The 19,347-nt window shown below is 30.7% G+C and overlaps 2 pseudogenes; both read right to left on the reverse strand.

The window, feature by feature from the left end:
* Positions 1-404: 404 nt before the first annotated feature.
* LOC129301892 (cold-responsive protein kinase 1-like) lies at positions 405-5,826 on the reverse strand (annotated as a pseudogene).
* A 3,633-nt stretch (positions 5,827-9,459) lies between these two features.
* LOC129301891 (cold-responsive protein kinase 1-like) lies at positions 9,460-16,106 on the reverse strand (annotated as a pseudogene).
* Between the last annotated feature and the right edge of the window lie 3,241 nt (positions 16,107-19,347).

Genomic DNA, 19,347 nt, shown 5'->3' on the forward strand with positions numbered 1-19,347 from the left:
GACAAAGGCAACTAGGCGTATGTAATGATAGAGAATTGGATCTTTAGTTTGAAATTTTAAATAAATAAGGTAGATCGATTAGGTATTTGAAATTCTAAATGAATTGTAATAAAAAATTTGGTCCAAATAATGGATTTGCTCCAAATACAAATGGGGCAAAGCCAAAAAAAAAACTACAAAGGGGTCGTTGGAGATGAAATTATTATGCAATTTTAAATTTTCTTTACTTTAGAATAATTGCAATTGTTATTTCATATGGCTTACATTCGATGCTAACGATGATGTCAGAGAACAAGAAAAGCGAGGATTATGCTTTTTTTTTTTTCTATTTAAATCAAATCAGGCTATCAGTTGAATGGACTAGAAACACTAATGGGACTCAGCCTTCGAAGTTTCATATACCATTAATTAGTTTCAATCAAGATAGGCATAGTGGGCTTCAAATTCTCTAATAAATCCTTTTTGGAGTAAAACAACTACTTCAGACATCATTGGCCTTACTTCAGTAGATGCTTGAGTGCAAAGCAAACCAATCTCTATGATTTTCTTCACTTCTTCTGCATCATAATCATTAGGGTCCAAGGTATCGTCCACCAACTCTATGTGTATGCCTCTCTCATATAATTTCCAAGCCTAAGAATGACAAATAAAGTGGAATGATATAAGAAGGGATGCATAACTAAATAAAATAGATGGAGAAAAACATTGTTAATGTTTTTAATATTTTTTCTCTAATTAAGAACTAATAGCTTTACCAAAAGAACTAAACTAAGTTGTTAAAGCAGTCTTGAATCTAATTTTCTAATAAAAATGGCCTCTTCAAAAGTTTCATGGGAGTTTTCTCACTTTTTGAAGAAGGAATTCACCATCTGCATCACCATTGATTGTTAATTCTTGGCAATGTCGACCACTGATGATTTCCAAGACTACAACACCATAACTATATATATCAACCTTCTCTGATAATTGGCCATGTAGTACATACTCAGGTACTGTGTATCCTCTGACAAATGCACAATGAATTACAATGATTAGAACATTGTCTGAAGCACAAACACATAAATATTTAAGAAACCAAGCAAGCCATATTTTTATGGGAAATCTTTTTCCATACTAAGAGAAAACCGCAAAAGTATGAAATATAAATATGCAAAATAAAGGGTTGCATCATGTCTCAAATAAATACAAATTCTTTCCCGAATTATTCATGCTATATGGAAGCAAAAAGGAAAAAAGTTTAAAACTATTTAGAGGAGTAATAGGATGTTCCATTGACTTGTACATGTTTTTTTTTTCAATCAATATTTTCAATCGTCCTTGTAATGCACAAATATTACATTAACTTACAATGTTCCTGCAAATTTGGTGGTAAGATGAGATTTGTCCTCAGGCAAAAGCCTTGCCAATCCAAAATCAGCAATTCTAGGCTGAAGATTATCATTTAATAGGATGTTATTAATCTTTATGTCTCTATGTATGATACGAATATAAAATTCCTCATATAGATAAGTCAAGCCCTTGGCTGTCCCTAAAATTATATCATATCGTTGCCTCCAGTTAAGAGAACTTTTCTTCTTACCTATTTTCCAAGTTTGTACAATTTGAAGGGTATGATTAAGAAGCAGGGCCATACATAATTAAAAATCATTGTCAAATTGTTTCAATCAACAGAAAATTGATAATAAAGTTTACTACAAGTCCTTCAATAAGACTATGGCGTGAATAATTTTTTGTCAAGGGCGTCAATCATTTATGGTTAAGTAAAAAATGCATAAACACGTAATGATGTCATGAATAATTAGTACAATAACTACTACTTAAAAAGACAGACAAAAATGACGTGTTGAAAGGAGCTCACCAAATAAGAATTTGTCAAGACTGTTGTTTTTCATGTATTCATAAACAAGAATTCTGTTGTGCCCTTTATTGCAACATCCTAGAAGCCGAACAAGATTTAGATGATGAACATTGCTTATCAGCCTCACTTCACTTTCAAATTCTTCCTCCATCCTCGTGAATTGGCGAAAATTTAATTTCTTGGTTGCAACTACTTTCCCATTTTTCAGAGTACCCTATTCAGGATGATTAAGATTTTTTGTCATGATAATTTTATTTTAATATCTAAATATGATGAAAATCAAAATGAAGTTACCTTGTATACAACAGCGAAGCCTCCTTCTCCTAGTTTATTTTCTTCACTAAAATTCTTAGTAGCGAACTTCAAATCCTTATAACTGTAAGTAACTGGGCCGGCTAACTTGCTTGCTCCAGTTATCTCTCCTATTCAGAAGAACATTAATCAATCAATATATATTTGGGAATGAAGAAAACTAATTAGGAATTGATCACTTTGTAGCTAGAGATGAAAGTCTGTATTTTCTTTCCTGGAAATTAAATATGAAACTGAATGTATATGATAGCTTTATATCATTAAATGTATATAATAGTTGAAGACTTTCCAAGTAATTTACCTCTAGGAACTTTCTTAGGGGTTTTGGGTCGTCTGATCCAGGCAAATAATGCAAAGAGGATCAAAAGAAAAATTACACCGCCAACAACTCCACCAATGACGTACCCTTTCTTGCTTGAACCTGCTGCATGGTAGAAAAATAGGTAACATATATATTCAAATGAGTGATGTTTCTTGTTAATTTAATGAGCCTTCATATAAGACATTCTTTTAATTAAACCGGTATACTAGGACCATTTTTCCCTTAAGAAAATACACCTAAACTCTATGTCTAATCAAGCATTGAGATGAGATATGACACACACACACACACACACACACACACACACACACACAGCAGGAGATTTACATATATACACAAGCAAATTGAATCTATATCTTCTGTGTTAAAATTAAGCATTAATAATGAACTGTACCTTGTTTTTTCAAGGGAGTGATACCAATGGTCTGGTTATCAGGAAAGAAGGAAGTGGTGGAGTATCTCATGAAACAGCCATCAGCAAAAGCCCTACCATCTGAATTGGGAAGACAAGTTGGCATATTGCTAGACGCTGCATTTAAGCAATTGGAGCACCCACTCTCTGTGATAGTTTCAATGCATTGAGCAAAGGCATATATAGTTGGACCATTATTAGGCACTTGCGTCTTCATGGCTGCGAAAGAGCCAGAGATTTTGGGTATTGTCGTTTGGAGATTCATTAGCAGTTGTTGCACAGCAGAGGTAAATGCAGAGGCTTCTCCTTTAGTCTGATTTCCACCACATGATGCTGTATTGAAAGACGATGTCGTTTGTTCGAAGAAAGCGCTGGTCTCATACCTCAATACACCAGGCCACAAAGTATGCCAAATCATTTTTTTTCCAAATAAATTTCAATATAGATGTTGCATTCTACAAATCAACCTTGTGATCAAAGAAAGGGCTGGTCTCATATATCCTGAGCTAGTTATGTCTTTTCAGTGTCAGATATTCTAATGAACCTACTCATCAAAATCATAAGCTATTATGAATTGTATCCTATTATTCCTACTTACTTATTCTCAATGAGACAAAAGAATTAGTACGTAAGGGTGAATTGGTGGAGGTGGACAAAGGAAAGGAACCCAGCATGAACTTCTTGTGGAAAAACTGATAAAAAGGACTTTACAACCCAATATGCTACTGCATATGGTGAGAAACATTAATATAGAAAGGATTAGACCTCCTTTAATTAAGTAGGAAACATAATATAGGTCTTTGACAATAGTTTTATTCTTTCTAGGGAAAATGACAATTAGAGACCCCATAAGAATATTAATAACAATTATATACCCTAAATTATTGAAATCTCAATAATTGACCATGATCCTTACTTACAATAAATTATCTTTTATTGATTAGTTTAAAATTCACAACGGAATTTAATAAATTTCCAACTATTTTTTGTTGATTTCTCAAATGATAACAAAAAATCACAAGTGATTGGCTTGTAATTCACAACTACCAACATTACAAATAATCTCAAGTATATTTAGTAGATTTTTTAAATAATTTTTCTATATTTTGACCAAAAAATATCATAAGTGGGCTTGTGATTCACAATTGATTTTTGTAAATTCTCAATTAACATTAAAAATAATCTCAATACTTGATTTCCCAATTGATTTATCTACATATTGACAACAAAAAAAATCAATATTTACAACTGACTCTTCTAAATTGTCAATTGACATTTTTAATAATTCTAAATATATTTAGTAAATTTTTCAATTGACTATTTGCATTTTTTTTTTAAATTGTAAGTCAAGATCATAGTCTGTTATTAGAATTTTAATAATTCAAGATTCATAATTGTCTTTAATGTTCTTGTGAGATCGTTCGTTGTCATCTTTCCTTTTTTCTAATCTTCCTTCTGTTTTCTTTAATAGTCTTTAATCTTCTCCTTGTGCTGTTGCCAGGACATTAAATTGATTATCAAATGACTTGTATTCCTAGATCGGACTACTTATAAACTGACACTAGGAAAGGCCCAACTTAGAGTCCATCTAATGGTAGTTTGATGAGTTTATAACTCTCTATTGATTGTGCATGATTTGTTAAAATTGTGTCCATTAAATTATTTGTCAAAGAAATAATTATTGAGATTAATTTTTATATAATTTTTTACACCTGCTATAAAAAATATGTAACTAAATTTAAACATTTAATAAATCAAATATTACCTCGTCATTAAAATCATAATGTGTAAATCTATTGTTATTTAATTTCATTTTTATATTAACATACTCTCCCCGTCCTAAATTATAAGATATTTTTGGAGGAAATCTAACATTTTAAAATATAAGACACTTTAAAAAAAATTAAGGTTTCATTAAATAGGGTTATTTTAATATTATCATTTCTCTCTTTATAATTAATTTTCATCCATTCTCTTTTTAATATATTAAATGATGATATTTTTAAAATTTTATATTTTGTTTTAGAAAGATAAGGTTATTAAATATATTCAAAGAGGTTAGTAGTATGTGATACTCCCTCCGTTTCTATATATAAGAGAAAAAATTACATTACACAATTTAAGAAAGTTGATTAACCATAACAATTATGTCTGAGAATAAAAAAATTAAACTAAAATACCCTATGTCAATCAACATAAGCATGTATTAATTATTTCTCGTTAATATAAATTATGAGAGGTGATTTAAAAAATGTATAATAAATATTTATTGAAATGTATAATTTTATTTATATAAAAAAATTATTATTTTTTCATAAATAAAAAGAGAAGGAATATTTTATTTAAAAGTATTTTATAATTTAAAATTAAAAGAGTAATTAACTATACGGCCAATAAAAAAATTAACAAATACAGACCCACAAACAAACCGTCCTAAGGCTCAACCTCACCTACTACAGGATAATAATGTGGCCATAAATATCTCATCCGTAAGCTATAATGCTATATCCTGTTCAGACAAGAAAAAGTCAAACATGAACTCGTATGAGGTAGATTAGTTTCTCCTATCCGAGGAAACAGCCGTCGTAGACGACACGAGCGCCGTGTGCGCCGTTGGAGCAGTTACGGATTTGTACAGAAGCGACATCGAAGCAGGCGACACAGTCGGATATGGAGAGGTAATTTCTGCACTGAAAAACAGTGGAAACTGGGTTATCTCCGTTGCCTTGCTGCTCCGTCATAAAGTACTTGTTCTGAGCTACGATCTGCTCTCTGATTTCTTTAGGATTCATTTGAATTTCAATTGGGTATAATAGATTTTGAAAATAATTAATTAAGTGATAAATTTTAATCATAATTAATTATGTTATAATGTAATTTATTTGGATACTATTTTTTTAAAATTGATTTTAACAGAATTAAAGATGTCTGGATAATTTAATTAGAATTAATTTTAATTATATAAATTATTATATAATTTAATTTTTAAATACCAAATATCAATTTTTTGAAGATGTAAAGTTTAAATTTTATTAAGAAAAAAAAAGAAGAGAGTTTAGTTTTATTTTTATTAAATTATGTACTTTTTTGTAATTTTTGTTTAGGCCTGTCTTTGTAATTTTCTCCAATATTTTGGACAAGCTTCTCCGCAAAAGCTCTAATTCTCAACTTTTGAAAATAATCAATTTTTGACCTGAAAATCGATTCTCCAAAAAGGTGAGTGTTTGGATAATTTTTTGGAGAATCGATTTTTTGAACCAAAAATCGATTATATTTGCTATCCAAACACACTGCTAAACGTTGTGTTGATGTTTTCGTTGAACGTCGAGAAGTTGGACAAGACGTGTTGGTAGAAGGGACTGCACCCAGTGTGCAGAAGCTTGGTCTGTGGGTCCGAAACGACGCCGTGAAGAGTCCAGCATGACCAGAATATGAAGGTGATTAAAAGAGAAGGAGATAAAGACGTTGAAGCATCTATTTCCGAGACTAGTTAGAAATATTTCTTTGTGTGTGATGGAGCTGATAGGCTATGGTAGATGGTCATGTGGGTTAATGTCAGTGAGATCGAAATCGAACTGTCTCTCCACTGACTTCTTCATTTTAAAATTCTCGAAGGATGCAATTGCGAACAGCAATGAGGGGACGGGCCGACCACGAAATGGATGAAAGTTATGTGAGCGACACGCGTATAGATTTTGTTGGCACCTGAAATTTCTCACTTGCGTTAAGCTTAAAAGCAAGACTGCTTCTTCAGAATTGGCGAGAAGACTTGGAAATTTCCAGCAATGACTGAGAGAAAAGTCGACGACTTTAAATTCAGCCCGTAATTCAAAGCCAGTTTGCGAAGAGCATATAGGTGCTAAAAAAATAATCAATGGACAAATGGGTCCGTCTTCGATCGGTGCTGCTTAATGAAATCTGGACTCGTTCTTATTTAAAACTAACCACATCCCGTGCAGTGCATGGATTATTTAATCATACTTATCAACAAATTAAAATACATGTCACATATAAAGTTGATTAAAAAATATAAAATGTCACAAAGTAACAAACAAAATAAATGATTGAGAAGCAATGTTTCACTACTCAAAATGTCAATGATAAAATATACTAATTTTTTTGCAAAGCAAATAAAAAAATTGGAAGGTTAGATGTTTTGAAAGATTTCTTTGTGCATTATATTAATAATACTTGTCAATCTGCCATCTCTACGCAGCAAAATTTTCTGTCCCGCATTAAATCAGAAAAAATGTACACTTACTTTCTTGTTAAAATTACACTTGCCATATTTAAAATATTGTTTACTATTATATTTATTATATAAAAAATTGAAGATACAAATGGAATTAATAAATACTTTAAAACTTGTCATATAATTTATTTTTATATTACTTTATTTAATATTTAGAATTAAAATTTTTTAAAAATATCAATATTTTTTATGTAATTTTTCAGAAAAAATTATGTATAAGTCCCTAAGGACTTTAAAAGTAATGATTACATTTTGCCATACATATTTTTCACTTACTAGTTTCAATATTTGTATTTATCTCTATTTATGAAAATAAAGATTAGAAAATTTTTAACAGATCTATTCATAACCAATTTGGACAATTCATATTTTATTTGAATGATTCAAATTTAATATTTAATTTTTTTTAAGATTAATTTTCCAAATTTACTCATGCTTTTGTTGTCAAATCGCGGATTATACTCATTCATGCATGTTTACCAAACACCCATAGAGAGGCACATTACACTACTTGTATACTTTTAGTTAGAATCTTATTAAAAATGGGAGTGTATGGATTGGTTCAAATTTATATGGAATAATTACCCCGCGCTCATTCTCTATTTTTCCCCTAGTTAATTCTATTAGGTGTAATTCAAATAATATATGCAACTTCAACATCTCTTGGTCAACGTGAGAATAGCTTATTTCTCTGTATCATATAGGTTTTATAATTATAGGAATTTTGTTGCATAAGTGATGCCAAACTCAACGGAGCCATTTTACAAATAATTTCTCCTAGATTTATTGTAATTTTTTATTAATTTTTTTGGGGAAGTGCTAGTTGGGAGATTATCATTGTTTTTAATATTTTATTTATAAAAATAAAAATTACAGAAAAATAATATTAAATTTAGACCGTCCATAGTAAATATGAAATTAATTTTTAAAATTATAAAAAAATTAATATTAAATTTAAATAGTTTAATTTATATTTAGACTATCGAAATTGGTAATAAGCATATTTATTAAAAAATATTTTAATAACTATAAAATATAATTAAATGTTTTATCAGGGTGAGAAGCACTTTGGTCATATGGTGCACCGAAGAGAGTTTCCGGGGCAAAAAGGAAATGGTGCTGTCGTTTTCAAAGTATACGTGAAGAAACCGAGGCTTCACTATCCTTATCCCAACATGTTAGGTAGATGTGAGTTGCCAGTGAAACAAGGCCGTGTGTTGAGTCTTTGGCCTCCAAATTGATAGTGACAACACAGACAATTCAAATATTTTAATGGAATAAAATTTAATTATGTCACAAATCTGGGTCTCGACCGTACTGTGTGGTTGTGTGGTGATCCAAAATGTTGAAGCATAAATATAGACTTAAGTTAATAGGGAAATAAACTCTCCATATAAGGATCGATAGTTTAGGTGGGAGGGTGTGCGGCTATGCATAGTAGCCAACAACTATGAAATTAAAGTGTGTGTGTGTGGTTATGAAGCATATGACAAAATAAAATAATACCTCTGAAATATTTAAAATTAAAGAAATTTATTTTTAAAATTATTTCTTCCTCCGTTTATTTAAGATTATAAAATATAGATAAGATTTGAGTTAAATAATTTTTTTAGAGGATAACACAGACCTTTTGAGGGGGAAAGTGAAATTTTTTTTTTGTAGGATGAGGGCAATTGAATTTTTCTACAATGGGCAATAGAAAGATTTTGGGCTATTATATATAATTTTGTTTTAATCTTGTGGGGACAATTGCCCCCATAAACCACAATGTAGATACGTCCCTGTACATTTTCATATATGCAATTCAAGTAAAATAAAATTAAATTTCAGTCTTTTTGACATTCACAATCAATGCATGTCAATGTAGACCTTTTATAGATAAAAAATTTTCGCACCATCTTTTAAAATTGGTGGATGACATTGCAATATAGTTGAGTGGTTTATAGATATTTTTTCTCCCTAACTCATTTACACTTGGCACATCATCATGTAATATGGATAGGAGTATTCACTGGACAGGATAAGACAGAGATAACCTTGTATTGCACATTCGTGAGAATTAATTCTGCATCACCCATGCGTTGCAACTTCTTAACTAAAAATACAATTATTGCCTTGATCATATATAAATCAAAGAATTAGCATTGGATATATGTAGATGCCTCGTGGATTTAAATCCTTTAAAATTAATATCTATGTATTTTTGTGAAGTTTTCCATTTTTAGTGTGTTTCCTCATTTTTATTATTTCTTATAAAATATAAAAACTTCTTTTTCTTCTTTAAAAAAGAAAACTTCATTGAAATTTACAAAATCTCGACTTCAAAAAGAGTGTCAATCCAATACATTATGAGTAGAAGTGTACTTCCCTTGTACCTTTAATTAGTTTCAATCAAGATAGGCATAGTAGGCTTCAAATTCTCTAATAAATCCTTGTTTTGGATCAAAACAACTACTTCAGACATCATTGGCCTTACTTCTGGAGATGCTTGAGTGCAAAGCAAACCAATCTCTATGATTTTGTTCACTTCTTCTGCATCATACTCATTAGGGTCCAAGGTGTTGTCCACCAACTCTATGTGCATGTGTTTCTCATATAATTTCCAAGCCTAACAACAACAATTAAAGTGTAATGAAATAAGAAGGGGTAAATAACAGATAGAGCAAAGCATAGGTTAATGTTTTCTTAAATATTTATTTCTCTAATTAAGAACTTATAGCTTTACGAAAAGAATAAAACTAAGTTGTTGAAGCAGTCTTGAATCTTATTTTATATTAAAAATTCCCTTGTTAAAAGTTTCATGGGAGTTTTCTCACCTTTTGAAGGAGGAATTCACCGCTAACATCACCATCCATGGTTAATTCTTTGCTTTGTCAACCACTGATGATTTCTAAGATTACAACACCATAACTATAAATATCAACTTTCTCTGATAATTGACCATGAATTAGGTACTCAGGTGCCGTGTATCCTTAACAAATATACAATATTTAAGTTGCAATTATTAGAACAGTGAATCAATCACAATTGCATAAATATTACGAAACAAAGTCATCGTTATTCATTTGAATGATCTTTTTTAAATATTAATAAACCACAAATATCATGTCCCACATCAATATAAATTGTTGCTCGAAGTATTCACGGTATATATATATATAGAGAGAGAGCGAGCCTGAAGGGAGAAAAAGTCTAACTAATTAATTCAAGGTGTAATAGAAGTGCTCCACTGACTTAGACATAATTTTATCAATGTATTCTATAAACCATGCACCTTGCCTATACTAGAAGTTAAGAAATTTAAACAAAACATATTATGTCAACTTACAATGTTCCTGCAAATTTTGTGCTAAGATGAGATTTGTCCTCAGGCAAAAGCCTCGCCAACCCAAAATCAGCAATTTAAGTTGTAGATTATTATCTAAGAGAATATTGTTAGTCTTTATGTCTCTGTGTATGATACGAACATGAAATTCCCCATGCAGATAGGCCAAGCCCTTTGCCGTTCCTAAAATTATATCATATCATTGCCTCCAGTTGAGTGAGCCTTTCTTTTCACCTATTTTCCAAGTTTGCACAGTTTGAGGGATATGATTAAGAATGAGGGCATACATAAAAGTCATCTTCAATTTCTTTTCAATAGAAAATTGATACTAAAATTTGCTACAAGTTCTTCAATAAGATTATGACGTGAATAATTTTTGTCAAGGGCGTCAATCATTATGACTACTACTTAAAAAGACAAAGACAAAAATGTTGCGTCGATAGCAGCTTACCAAATAAAAACTTGTCAAGACTGTTGTTTTTCATGTATTCATACACAAGAATTCTGTTGTGCCTATTTTTGCAATATCCTAGAAGTCGAAGAAGATTTAGATGATGAGCATTACTAATCAGCTTCACTTCACTTTCAAATTCTTCCTCCATCCTCGTGAACTGGCGAACATTTAATTTCTTGATTGCAACTGTTTTCCCATTTTTTAAAGTACCCTATTCATGATGATTAAGAATTTCAATTATGAAAGTGTATTTTTTGAATATATAAATAAGCCGAGAACTGAATTAAATTTACCTTGTACACAACACCATATCCTCCTTGACCTAGTTTATTTTCTTCCCTAAAATTATTGGTTGCAAACTTCAACTCCCTATAACTGTAAGTAACTGGGCCGTCCAACTTGCTTGCTCCAATTATCTTTCCTGTTCAATAAAACATTAATCAATATACATATAAAATATATACATACACACACATATATGTGCTCCCTGTGGTTTATATGTTAGATATTTTCTACAAGTTATTGTTGATTCAAAATGTAAAACATTTTGTAGTTTTAAGAAATATATTTTCATTTTTTTCAATTGTATTGGCTAATGTGCGCAGAGTATTTATGGATGGAATTATGATTGTTAATTGTGGATGTAAGAAAAAAAACAGAATAAGTAAGTCAATTTTTTTATAAAAAAATTGAATTCAAATTTTTAATATGCCTGATACATGTTAGAAGTGTCTTGTATTATGAACATGAGAGATTATTAAAAAAAAAGTCAATATTTGTAAATATCTTTTCACTTTTATCCTTGTCTTGGTTAATGTGCGCGGTGTATTTACGTACGGGAAATTACGAATGTTTGTTGTGGATTAAAAAAAACTGAAAAAAGTAAGTCAATTCTTCATAAGATTTTTTTAAAAAAAAATGCTTGAATTTTGTTTAATATGCATGATACGTTGTTAGAAGTGTCTTACATATGGATATGAGAGAATATTTGTAAATTTAAAAAAAAAAACTATTAGGAAGATCCCTAGGTAGAGATAAAAGTCTAGATTTTTCATGCAAAATGTGAAAACCAATGATGTATCTCCTTATATAATTAAATGTATAAAATAGTTGACCCAGTTATTTACCTCGAGGACTCTCCTTAGGGGTTTTTGGTCGTCTAATCCAGGCAAATAATGCAAAGAAGATCAAAAGAAAAGCTAAAACTCCAACAACTCCACCCACAATGCCCACTTTCTTGCTTGAACCTTCAGCAGGAAAATAGAGATAACAAAATTTTCAAATGAGTCATAGTTCTTGTTAATTAATATGCCTTTAAAACTTAGGATTAAATTGCAATATGGGCCCTGAAAAATAGTATCGATTTGAATTTTAAATTCATATATAATATATTTTAAATTCTGAATAATTAAATTTGGAATAATCTCGCCCCACTGATATAGCAGGCGTTACTTTACACATGGTGGCCCATTATTTTCTGCTTCTTCCTAGCTTTAGTTGCTCTCTCCCCCGTGCCTTCTCCCTCCTCTCCTCTCAGGTGCACATACAGCTTTGAAAACCAGCTTCCCTGAAAACTCTGCTCACAATCGGATCATCGAAAATTGAAAAGATGAAGTGCTTGAGCTCCACCTTCAAAAATGAGGGCGTTTGCTGCTGCTGATGCATATGCATCTGTATCAAATGAAAAATCTCTGGATGCTTCCTTGGGTTCACTTGGGATGAGATCTCCTTGTCTCGCTCCTCTCTCTCTCTCTCTCTCTCTCTCTCTCTCTCTCTCTCGCTCGCTCCTTGTATCTCCTTTTCAACTGCTGCATAGTAAAAGATGAGATCCTTGATTGTACAACTCCCAGGAAGAATGAGATCCTCCATCCCTCTCTCTCCCCCCTCTCTTACTTCTATCCCCGTCAACGTCCTCTCACTCTCCACTCCTATGTCCAGCGAACACCCGTCCTTCATATCTCATCTCGCTTTCGGAGAAGGCGAGCTTCATCAACGTGCCGATGCTCAGCTGTGAGAACCAGTCCACCGGGATGCCCACCGTGCACGGCACGTAGCATTGGAAGTTGGGGACTTGCAGTTGAGGTCGCGCGTGGATGGTGACGGTCATGGGACTGCCCATGATTGGTTATTCTCGTGGAAGGGGATGATGATGAGGGAGACAAGCTTGTCTTGTGCATGTTCTCGAAGGCTTGCATGATATGGACAGGGTGACGTGGTAGAAGTAGTGGTGGGGCTGGAGGAGTGAGAAGGGACGCTGACGGAGATAAGAGTGGAGAGTGAGAGATAGGAGAAAGATAGGAGAAGAGACAGAGGAAGGAGAGCCAGAGACGCGCAGAGGGCAAATGTGAGAAGAGAAAATATGAGACCCACTGTGCTTAAAATAACAGGAAAATATCAACCAAAGACTAGATTAGTTTTTGCCAAAGCTCAAATGAGTATTTGTTGATTTGAATTAATTTTTTATTAACAAGTATTCATTTGAGTTTTAATAACTCATTTAAATTAATAACAACCTATTCGAATTTATTTTGTTTTATTGTAGTTTTGACAACAATTAGTCATTGACTTATATAAATTTTTTACAATAGTTCTTGATTGTTATTTTTCCTAAAATATTAGCTTACTTCGAAATTAATGGATTGCCGTATATTTAATTGCTCAGATCTTAAAATGTACTTAATATGAATTCAAAGTTCAAATCATCCGTGGACTTAGAGTTTAGATCAAATTGCCATTTAACCCTACAACTTATTATAGCAGGTTATACATATACAAGTTAAATTCGTATCATAGTGTCTCGTTAAATTTAAACCTTAGAATCAATTGTACCTTTTTGTTTCAAGGGAGTGATATTGAAACCTTTGAATTAACCGTACCTTGTTTGCCTGACGCGGGAGTGACATCAATCGTCTGGTAATTATCAGGGAAGAAAGAAGTTGTGGAGTATCTCATGAAGCAACCATCAGCATAAGCCCTACTATCCGAATTGGGAAGACAAGTTGGCATGTTGTTGTACCCAATGTTCAAGCATTGGAAGCACCCACTCTGAGTGATAGTTTCAATGCATTGAGCAAAGGCATAAATAGTCGTACCATTAATCTCAGGCAATTCTATCTTTGTTGCTGCAAAAAACCCTTGTTTTTCGGGTGTTGTTGTTTGCAGATTCATTAGCACTTGAAGTACAGTTGAGTTAAATATTGTGGTTTCTCCCACAGTTTGATTACCACACAATACGGCATTGAAATCCTCCGTTGTCTTGTCAAAGAAAGCACTGGTCTCGTGCCTGAACAATGCATTTTTGTAAGTTCAATATTGGTTTAGCTAAAATTGGATCATAAGGGACAATGATGTCCAGGCTCGCCCCTATGCAAGACTCTTTATTCTCTCTGTGCAGAATGGGTTGATCTCAGGTTTCAAATATTTTTCTGTTAAAAGATGAATGTTAAATATTGACTTAGAAATTGCAAATATGAAAGTCTTATTTAATTTGCAAATCATACATTTAAGTCTCATAACTTGCTTTTCAATGAGTTGTAATTAAAAATCCTATTTTTATAACTATTTGAATTAATATTTATAACTTGTGTTTTTAGAAAATTTTGTTGAGAATTTATTACCTTTAACAATTGAGGTATGTGCCCAAGGTTCCAAAATGTGAATGTTGACAAAGACTAGTAAAAAGGGAGAGCTCATATCAAAATACTAGTTTTTGTACAAATTCAATTGATAAATTTGACAACACTATTGATGATTCCTTGAAATTGATTTTATTTATATTATTAGATAAATAAAATATTTTAAGTTAAGATAATTTTCATATAATGATATTTTTAATAATTTTTACTTTAAATGAAATATTTTTCATGAAAATAAATTTAAAAAATTTCTTCCAAATCATTTGGTATTCAATATTATGGCATCAAGTTGGAATACTGTCAAACGTTTTTAGGTGAACACAAGGTGTAATCGAAGCCATTACTATTAGACCAAAAAAAAAAAAAAACACGGCCAGTACTAGAGACTAATTTCTCATGAAAAAAAAAATGATAACAAAGGGTATATTTCTTTTAATTATATATATCAAGGTTAAGATTTGAATCCCCAACACTTATTTAATGGAAGACAACTCTCCAAAAATGGTTTATAAGGTGTCAAATAAAAAGATAAAATAATATTTTATTTTTTGCATTTTAACTTGAGAAAGCATTTACATAAATAATAATATAAATTTTCATCTCTTTTTTTAATTAATATGGGTGTAAGTAAAAGTTTGGAATATTTTTAACAAATAAAACAACATAATAACTTTTTTTAAAGAACATAAAAAATGTTCCAACACTTTATAAATAGTTGCAAAGGGAGTAATGACTAACTATATATAGTTTCAAAAATTTTGCATAAATCTTATTTTTCTTTTTTCTTCATTTAATTAATTAAATAACATGGACTACTATTATATAACAATAATAATAATAATAATAATATAGCCGATAAATATCTTTGGTTCAATAATTGCCAATAAATACCTTATCTTTAAGAAGCAGGAGAAGAATTATACTTGTTGGTGGTTGGTGGAGGAGTTGTACCTGAGGAAGCAGCCGTCGTAGAAGACACGGCCACCACCAAGTGCCGCGGCGGGGCAGTGGCGGATTTCAACGGCAGCAACGTCAAAGCAGGCAACACAGTCATGAACGGAGAGGTAATTTCTGCACTGAAAAAGAGTGGAAATTGCAGGGCTTTCTCTCTTCCTTCTTGTGCCGTCACGAAGTACTTATTCTGAGTGATAATCTGCTCTCTGATGTCTCGAAACGTTGCGTTTAAACTGTCCTCCATGCCGAGAAGTTGGTCGATTGTGGTAATTCGGATGGGGTGCACCCTAGCCTTACAAGATGGGTCTGGGGGTCCGAAACGACGCCGTCAAGTGTCCACCGTGACCAGAATATGATGAAGGTGATGATTAAAGAAACGAAATTAGGTGGAAGCATCCTTTAATTTGTCGAGATCGATTCTGTGTGTAGGGTTGGCTCCTTGCAAAGAGATGAAGAAGGAAGCAGATCGAGGAAACATACATGTGGTGGTGCTTCTTGGGTCTAGTGAACTTAATGTTGCACAAGACTCGATTTGAAGACTAATTGGAGAAAGATGGCTGGAAACTTCAAAACAATGACCCCATGAGGCCATGACCTTGAGAGAAGACGCCGACATTGACTTCAGTGGTCCATAATTAGACGTACCTCAAGTGGTGACATGCTTACAGCTTATAAAAAGAATAGGGAGAATATTAATGATGGCTAAAATGATTTAATATTAAATAAGAAATTAAACAGATCAGAAATTCATCAAAATTTAAACTTTCACTTATCAATTGTTAATGTTTACTTATTACAAATCCATGACACTAAATCATTTTAGAGATCATTTATTGATATTATCTTGAAGAAATATTACATGTACTCCTTGGCCCCATTTTATAAGACATGTTTTAATAAAATTGTTAATATATATGTGTGTGTGACTATAAGTCATAAAATATAGTTTGGAATCTTAATTTTTAATATATTTGTAGTTACTTATAATTTTTTTAAATCTTGTTATTTATTTTGTTTCAATCAATTTCTTAGAGTTTGATCAATTAAATTTGTTAATCCTCAAAAATTAAAATACTTGAATTTTTTCTTAAAAAATGAAATTAATAAATTTTATATTTTTATTAAAAATCATATAAATTTAGAATTAATTACACAATTTTTCTAACCAAAAATGTATATAATTATGTTGTCATCTAAATAATTTTTACACATAGATTTTTTATAAAAAATAATAAAATTTTTAACATTTTATTACATAAACTCCAAAAAATGATTTTGTTTGATTGAATCATTCAATAATCATTTTAACATTTACGGATTAATATATTAAATTTATTATTTTCTTTTAATGTCATATGTTTAACAAATATTATTTGAGTAAAATATACCAACCTCCCCTCTATTTTACCTTCATTACAAAGACTTCTTTTCTATTTTTGAAACCATATAAACCTTTCTTGAAATCAAAAATTACATAACACATACCTCTCCTATATTTTAAATATTTTATTTCCATCAATCTAACTGTTAATGAATGATAACATCTAAAATTTCATGTTATTTGAATACATTTTCCTTAGATTCTACTATATTTTGGCTCAATTGTATATACTTTGATTGCTCAAATTAGGAAAATGTGTATCTTGCTTTGGGTTTGCACATTTATTTTTAATTCAATAGTTTTTGGGCTAATTTTGTAGTATTTTGGTTTAAGATTTGATTAGATGCATTTTTAAACCTTTTGTTAATTCTTTTGGAAGCTTTTTGGTGAGTGCAAAACTGTCGAAAGTCATCCCAAAGATTTTGTTTGTGGCATTTACTGCTGTTAAAAAAAGCTGCATTTTATTAATTTGAAATTGCTTGGGTAAGACACATATATGCTGCTACCTCAACCTAGAATGCATCCTTCAAACTTTGAGCCTCCATTAGGAGCTTTATGTGCTGGGTTTTGGTGTTGAAAGAGCTTGGAGCAAGAGAATGAAGATTTGAAGACATTTGAAGCACCATTCTCTTGGTTTTCTATTTCTTTTCCTTTTCTCTCTTCTAATCTAATGTGAGTTCAAATATTTTGTGTATTTGTAGCTTGTGGATTATTATGAATAACTAAAAAATTTGTTCTCAAATTATTCGGAATTCTTATATGAATTAACACTAATTTTCTTAGATTATGAGTGTAGAACTTGGATAAAATAGTGCAAGAATTTGAAGAGTTTTACTAGGGTTGGTGCCTAAAATTGGATTTTATTAATTGTGATAAGAAATTGAGCGATTAATTTTGTTAAATACCTGTTCATGACTTAAGAGAGCTTATTCAAGTACTTTTAAAACTCTATATTAGCACTTATCTTTATTAAAAGTATTTATGAGAGGAGGTAATTTTAGTGTTATGAAATATAAGAGGGATAAATAATCTTAAATTTCAATTGGTGCTTGAAGTTTGAGAATTATTTTCTTTTCTTTATTTTTCAATTTTAATTTAATTTGCTAAATCAACCTCATCTAATTATATATGTTCTACTCAACTTAATTGAATTTATTAAGTCTTTTGCTTGATCATTATTTTTAAACAAATCTCTGCGGGAATTGATACTTTACTCACTTTATATTACTTGCCAGAATCCTTGCCTTTGTGGAGAGTGCAACAAGTAACAATTAAATCATATATTTTGGACTGAAATACCCCTCTCTAACATAAACCTTGTTCAAGAGTCATTTAAGTTGCTAAATGATCGTAAATTGAAAAATTTCTTGGCAAACAAAAGAGTTTGGAATTTAATATAACGAGATATACATTAATTAATATAATTCATATTTATTTTATTAATTTTAATATAATTTTTGTTTATTAATTTTAATATTTTGTAAAATGTTTATGCAAATAAAACCATAATATTTTTTAAAATATGAGAAGAGAGAACGCATTAGATTATGAGGGAAGATTAATAATTTTAATTTTTTCACATATTTTAATTAATAAAATAAAGCATTTTAGAATCTTAAATGAAATATTTTTAACAGTGTTAAAAATGGATTAAAATGTGGTTTTGAAAACAGAGGGGAGATCTCTATAATTTTCAAAAATTTGAAGGGAGGTCATTATAATTTACTCATATTATTTTTGTGATGATTGTAAAGGTAATTAGTTAAGATGATGTAAGTTTGAACAAAAATTAAGATGATGTTAAACCCCAATATAATATTGCTATTTCACTCCTGATGTGATCGATGACAGGAAAGAAAAATAAGTAATTTCATTAAAAAGTCACACACACATACATACAATCATATATATAATCAACAAAATAAATTATTAAAAAGTAAAAGTTTAATACTAAATCAAATATTCTAAAATTTTGGTCTAGACCTGAAACAGACTATACCCGAACCTATGAAATACTTGCATAATTATAACTTGCAAATAAAATCATTATTTTTTTCCATAGAAAAACACCATTGGACTAAAACAAACGTAGAAGCTTCATATTATACATTCTAAACACCCGTAAGATTCTGCCTGTCCCACCTTAAAAATTGAGATATAATATGGACACACATGTGACATACACCCACATATTATTGTTGAATTTTGGTTTGAAGGGACAGAAAATTTTGAACCGCGCGATCCAAAAGAGTGCATATCTGCAAATTCAGGACACGAACTTTACTTCCTTTATCCCAATTTATAAAACATTTTTAAACAAAATCAAATATATTAATAAAATTTATTAAATACACTTTCCATTCTTAACTTGTTAAAACAAAAATCTAAACTTTTAAAAATATTATTTATTTAATACTTCATTTGTAAAAGAATGTTAAGAAA

Source organism: Prosopis cineraria, unplaced genomic scaffold (assembly GCF_029017545.1).
Source record: "Prosopis cineraria cultivar Desert tree isolate PC_DT_omini unplaced genomic scaffold, ASM2901754v1 PC2, whole genome shotgun sequence".
Lineage (NCBI taxonomy): Eukaryota > Viridiplantae > Streptophyta > Magnoliopsida > Fabales > Fabaceae > Prosopis > Prosopis cineraria.